The following is a 7,484-nucleotide window of genomic DNA, read 5'->3' on the forward strand; positions in this document are numbered from 1 at the left end:
AGCCAACATGAATCACTTATATTAAATAAATTAATGTCAACTGTTCAACAGATCACTGATGCATATTACTAACAATGTGCTATAACAATCAAAATCCAAACTCTTTAACATCATTACATACCATTTAAAAATCAGTACTAGGTTTTGGGCAAATTTCCCCATCCATTTGAAAGATGAGGCCATTCAGCTTAAAAAATGTATTATGGATTTGTTTACCTATTCAGACTTTGCTTCAAAGATCATACCGTTAAAATGGAAAGTCCAAGTGTGATGCAGCTTGACCTGAAGATTTGTCTTCTGGATGTTTTTTGTAACCTGTTCTCCAACATATACCAGACCTCGTTCAGTCTCCAAGCTCCTTACAATCTGTTCCCTTCCAAATATATACTAACATATGTATGTGGTTGGTTGATGGAGTTATTACATTTTTAATAGGCTGCCACATGTTGAAAACCTACCACCACAATGGTACACTTAGTGGTTGATAGTTTGGATATTTGCATCAGTTTTTTATGTGCCATTAAATATAGCATTTATATCAGGTGGGAAAGTCAGCCTAATGTTGATATTTTTTTCACCCATTTGAAATGGATATATGTATAACTTAACAAAATATAAAGGGGAGATATGGACTTAATTGATAATATTGACATTTCTTACTGTTGTTTAGCCCATTTATTGTAACTATGTTTTCATACCGTTTCCTACTTACTATATTTTTTAATCAATTAACGTGATTTATTTTTAATTAATGCTTCCTAATATATCCTAGATATGAGAAAGGTTAGTTAATTAGACTTATTTACGTAAAATGAAATATGTTATGATATTCTACTAATGGAAATTTTAAATAAATTAAGATTCATTAATTTATTTCACTCACCATGGTATATCGTACTTATTCGAACAATTTGTCATACAACCATTATTAATTTTAATGGCCCTATGGTAGTATATGTTAGTTAATTACAATTTTAATCTAACAGGTGTGACTATATCTTAGTGAGTTCATTTTGCTATATTGTACATATCAGAAAGGTTGTCATATTTTATTTTCCTTAATATAAATTTTGTGAAATTAACTTCAATTAATTTATTTAAGGTACATCAAAATATTTATTCTTTTAATCCATTATAGGTTAAATGAGCTCATATGGAATATAAAAGTGTAGCAAATATAATGTAAGACATTAAGCTAATTAAATAGAAATTATAAGTTCATAAACTGGATGTCTTTCCATATACTAGAAGGTCGACCGACGTTCAAACCACTTGTAACCCTCAGCCCCTTTGTCTTCTACTCCATTCTTCTTCATCCTCGCGCAAGATCTGAACCCGTCCGTCTTCCACTCCAGTCTTCTTCATCCTCACGCAATACCTGAAGGCCACTCGAATCTTCATGGCTCCAAAACGAGCACCGGTCGAAGCATCCTCCACCGGTTGAAAGGGAAGAAAACGGCGGTATCAAGGATGCGCAGGACCAAGAAAATACCTCCGACCGACAACAAGCCAGCCCAGCAACCACCACACCTCCGATGGAGCAAAAGCACCACAACAAAGGAAAACGGCCGGCCGTCGAAGCAAGTCGGAGGTTCGTAAGAAGGCCACCTTTGATCGATCTACGTTCGCAACCCCTGACCTAGCCCAACGATTTCATCTTCATTTTGCGAATCGGACCGTAATCCCGGGTAGGAACATTGATTTTGCAAAGCTCAGTTATTTCCATTTCGATGTGCTTTTCGCGAAAATGGGTTGGCTTCCTATTGTCTCCGTCAAAGAGTTCGTTTTTCCAAGGTTGTCAAATGTTTCTACTCCAATATGACATTCGAAGATGAAGGACCCATTACTACCACGATTAACGGTGTACAGATCGTTTTTGGTGTTGCTGAACTTTGTCAGATTTTAGACATTCCAAATGAAGGGGTTTGTTTGTATGAAGCCAAGAAGTGGCCAAGGGTGGAAGGTTTCAAACCTGCAGAAGCTCTACAGAGGCTATGTGGATACCGAGATCTAGTAGACCAACTTCTCATTTGTTGACTGTGTTGAGTCGTATCCTACATCACATGATATCGTACATTTTCATCCCTAAAGGAGGGCACCGAGATGATGTATCTTTCTTGAGGCTTTTTTGGTTGACAGCATTCTCACAGAAAGAAAGGTTAATATTGGTTACATAATTTTCCAACACATGAAAGCATGTTCAATCAGCGAAGATTCAGTTCTCCCCTATGGCATGTTTATCACAAAGATTGTCAAATACTTCAATGTCAATTTGCGCAATGAGACAGACGGGAAAAAACTCAAATCATTTGATACATATGATCGGGCTTCACTTCGGCGCATGCATTTTGTTCGGAAGAAAGATGGTTCATGGGCAAGGAAGTCTTCCGTTCCCCCCTCAGAGGTTGATGTGTCTTCAGACAATGGGTCCTCCGAGGATGAAGAATATGCAGATCAGGATGTACAGGGAAGAACTTCTGCAAAAGCAAATGTCACACAAATACCGTCAACAGGTGGTGTAAGAGCTAGGGCGTTAACAAATCATCCTTCACTAATTGGACCGGACGACTCTGAGGCATCAGATAACCTCAATGCCCAGATTAGCTCCCTTCGTACCCGCTTGGAGGAGATTGTATTAGCCAATGACCGACGTTTGACATCTCCTGGAGAATCGCATTGATGGTTTACAGAGGAAGTGAAAGAGGGTATGCAAGTTATACGAGGGCAGCATGATGAGATGATGGTCTTCTTGCGATCCCACTTCCCGCTTCATGGACCAGACCATATATGACCCCTTCTACATTTTGTACTAGTTTTATAGTTATTAAAGTTCATTCTGTTTTTGGACATTTGGCTAATATAAATGACTTTTGTAATTATGACTTCTCGTATTACTTATGGATGTAGTGATCGACCATTCACATAAATGGCGTAAATGTATTCGCTCAATGCTGATGATGTATTTTCTTCTACATGTATATGTTTATATCTAGCTTATTTTGTTTATAGCTCTTCATATATAGGTTATTTTCATCTCTTAAACCTTCTTCTGTAGATTTAAAATTGTTGGTGGACATCACATAATTTTAGGTTCCCATTTGGGTGCCATTAAATATTGAGTCTGTAATCCCTGGTTTCGGATGGCAAAAGGAGGTTATGCCTATTTCCATCAAAGCATAGAAGAATCATGCGTTAGGAAGGTTATATTGAGTATTGGTTCCTCGTAAAACGTATGTATTCTCCTCCTTGCTCTAATCTACTATAATGTCTACGAATATGGTCAGGGTACTATTTTTTTTTTCATAAAACTTGGCAGTTTCAACTGGTTGAGGCAATGCATCAACCGGTATTAGTTTGTTTTGCTACCAGGTAGCAAGTGGCCAATTTGGTTTTGCAAAAAAAAAATTGCAGTGTCAACCGGTCGAGAAACAGCCTCAACCGGTCGTAAATTGGTTCTCAACCGGTAGCCACTGGCCATTTTGGGAAGTGCATCAAAAATGACCAGTGTGTACCGGTCGGAGGTCCAAGGTCATCCGGTTGAACAAAACCGGTCGACCGGTTGAGCCTTAATACATTGTATGGCACTTTGTTGATGGCACTTTAGTTGCAGTGAAACAAATCTTGATTTGATTCTCAAGGGGATGAGGAATTTTTTGCTACCGGTAGCCAACTTGCCATTTTTGCGTTTGGAAAAATTTTTTTTCGTGGATTGTCAAACCGGTTGAATGTTGTTTTGCTACCGTAGCCACTGGACATTTTGGGTGGTGCATCAAGAATGACCAGTGTCTACCGGTCGAGTGCACAAGTCAACCGGTTGCAAGTAACGGTCGACCGGTTACTCATTGCTGTATTTGTGGTTTTCTACTCTGGAGAAAAAGTGAAGAACAAAATTCTTAAGATATGTGATGCTTTTGGAGCAAATCGCTACTCTTTCCTGAAGACCTTGGAAAACAAGCTCAAATGATCACTGAGATATGTAGATTACATTCTTTGTATGACATTGAGAATTATTCCTTTAATTTGATATTCTAACTTCAGATCAACAAGAATAGTAAATCAACTGACAAAGGACCAGTTTACACTAAAAGTGGTTTTATTTCTAGTTAGGATTAAAACTTAGTCTTGCTAGAAGATTAAAGGACTTGATGGTCCAGTTGTAGACGAATTTCCACCATTTTTATGCAGTGGCTATTAGTGCTGGTTGCAGTTAATATTGCTCATTTAGTCAATAAAAATTGCTGTAGAGACACTTCTAAGTTCTAACTAACTGGGGGATGATTAAAATTAGGGAGCGAGTGAGCTGGTTTGACTGTGGATTAGAGGGTGATTGGTAGATCAACTTAATGACTTAAAGTGACTTAATAACTTAATTTTAAGTAATCAAGTAGATTAAACACATTTGCTAAAATAACTTAATATCACAACTTAAAAGTTAAAAATGATTTTAAGTATTAATTCAAAATAGTTAACTTATTCTTAATCCCATTTTTTTTTTTTTTTTTTTTTGTCTTATTTGCCCACATCTATGACTTTAAATTCATAATTCACTTTTTCTAGTAAGTATTTTAAGCTTATCTTACAAATCTATAATACTTTTAAAGTATAGATGTTTAATAAACAAATTTATTGCTTAAAATTAAATGAAAATAAATATTAGTTAAATTTTTAATTATAAACATTAATTACAACTAACGGGGTAAATATGTCAATTCAATACTTAAAATAAATTTTAAGTTAATTTTACCAACAACTTAATACTTAAAATAACAAATAAGTAATAAGTTTTAAATTAACAGCTTAAAAACAATTTAATCTAAAGTTAACTTAAGTCATTAAGTAATAATTATTAAGTTTTACCAAGCACCCACTTAATTATCTGTTTGACTTTTGGAGTGATGTACTCTTCCCATAGCATCATTCTCAGCAAATTCAGGACAATCATTTCATAGCAGGTGGTTATGACACTTTCAAACCTACATAATGAAGCAGTATTATGGTAAAAATCATAGCATGTACCACATGATATGGTCTTCGCATGATCCTCACCTCATTTAAATTCAGATGATCATCTGATGGCAGTTGGTCTGCTACTATCAAGTATCAGCCTAGAAAGGTGAAGCTGTACTACTGAACACCCATGTACATATTATGACATTTTATTGATATGGCCACAAGAAGGACATAAATTAATTTGTGGTTCATGGGTTTTCCTGGTTTTTTTACTCAAGGATGAGTAAGAAAGGATGGTCTTTACTGGAATAGTGGAATTCAAATGCACATCATATTCCCTTGAAAAGTTTCGTGCATAGGCAAGCATGCCTATGATTAAGAATATGTTGCTTTCTCTTTGTGCATTCTCATGATATTCTTACTATCATGAGTTCATTTTCTTTTCTCAGGTATCTATTCTGTGCATTGAGATCTCTTTTCTTCAGTCAAAATAGTTGAATTACGTGCAATGAAATCTCTTTTCTTGTCAATCAGACATGCCACATCAATTTCATTCATGCTACACTACAAACTCCTTTTTCCTTGTATTATTCATCAATATTTGTCTCTTTTCATATTACATTGCAGTTCTTTGGAGATTGCCTTATTACATTCCTTGTATCTTTCTGTGTTTCTTGTGTAACATTTCGACCTTTATGATATGAAATGATATCTGTATCCACTTCAAATTTTAGGTTTCAGGAAGACTGTCAGAGCTAAACACCACAATAGATGTTGGACTGTTGCACCGTGGCAATTTGTTACAGACCATATGCGATCAATTTGAGCAGTGGAACCTTTTGGTTGTTCTATTTTACTTGATGGAATTTTAATTTTGTAGTTGATGTAGCATGGACAAATGTATTTCTGTGCTTACCTAAAAGTCAAATACTTCATCTTAAATTCATAGATGCAGGATTGCGATTTATTTAAATTATTTTCAGTCATTGATATGGTTCTTTTTAACCTTAAGCTGAGGAAGGAAAAATCCATCTACCATACTCTAAACATGCTTAGCATTGATGTAACGAAAAAATGTCTTGTAGCAGAGGGGTGGAGTCCCACTTTTGCAACAAAACAGGTAGTTTGCCTTCATTGCATGGATGTTTTGATGGGATGGTTGTGATCCAACATGAACATATTCTGGACCTGATTTTTGCAGATTCAGGATGCATTGCAGCGGGCAACATTTGACTCCAACTCACAAGTTGGAGCCATTTTCCAGTTTTTGCATACGATAGAGTCGCCACCAACTTATTTCCGCACTAACAAATTTACTTATGCTTTTCAGGAAATTGTTGATGCATATGGCTTAGTTCCACTCAGATTGTTTTTACTGCTTCTTTATTAGTTAAGGTAACAATTATGCATTAATAATGCATGTGCATGAGAATATCAGGAGTACTACTACCAAGCAAACCCTGTCCTAACCCTTTGGGATTGTCTCCATGATCCTGTTTTTCCATTACATTTAAGGATAACAGTCAGGGTGGGTTTGGGGACTGGGCAGCCTAATCATAACCTGTTTTTAAACTGCTAACATGTGCCAATATGGTATTAGAATAGAGAAGGCGATGGAGTAGGCTGGGGGGCCTTCTGAGGAATTGTTTTAGTTTTTAATTTTCCAATTAACCACATAAATGCCATACAAGACTGATTGTAGTGTACATAACAGGTTAAGCTGGCATGGAGAAGGTCCTTATAAGGCTATTTGTTGTCTAAAATAATCAATGTGTGAACATTTTCAACCATTGAACCCTGCTTTTTAAAATTGGGAGACCTCCTTTTAATTGAATAGGCATGTAAAATGTACGACATTGAACCTATTTCTGATGATGTTTCCTTGTAAATATGAGGCTCCTAACATTCAAAGAAGTCTACATTGCTTGTAATATTAAACATAATATGAACCTGTAATAGTCCTTACTAGTTGCCTTCGTATTTCTTTGCTCTTCCATGTTACATGTAAAGGTTGTAGACGTCAAGGAGTCTACATTAGACCTCTAAAGTATTTATATTAAACTACTTTTAAGTTAAGAACTAAACCACTTTTAAGTTAAATATCATTGATAAATAGTGTTAGTTTATTCAATAAATAAAAATGACCCAATTTTTTTATTCTCTACTAGTTACCAACCGGTCGAGAAAATGGATCAACCGGTAGCAAGTTGTTTTGGTACCGGTAGCCACTGGTCATTTTGGGAGGTGCATCAATAAATGACCAGTGTCTACTGGTCGAGTGCACAGTTCAGCCGGTTGCAGAAAACCGGTCGACCGGTTACTCATTAATACACTAGGGTGCTATATGGTTGCCTGCTTGCATAATTATCGTACTAAGTTTTCGCCATCTTTGTCCTTATTAAAACCATTCTTGAGTTACTATTTCAATTCGTTTTTGGCACAATTAGATCATCTCAAAATAATTTGTGTAACTTGTGAATTTAGGTAATGGAAGTTCCTTAAAAGAGACTTCAGATTGACCTCCTCTCGTTGGT

This window comes from Vitis riparia, unplaced genomic scaffold, assembly GCF_004353265.1.
Source record: "Vitis riparia cultivar Riparia Gloire de Montpellier isolate 1030 unplaced genomic scaffold, EGFV_Vit.rip_1.0 scaffold699_pilon_pilon, whole genome shotgun sequence".
NCBI lineage: Eukaryota > Viridiplantae > Streptophyta > Magnoliopsida > Vitales > Vitaceae > Vitis > Vitis riparia.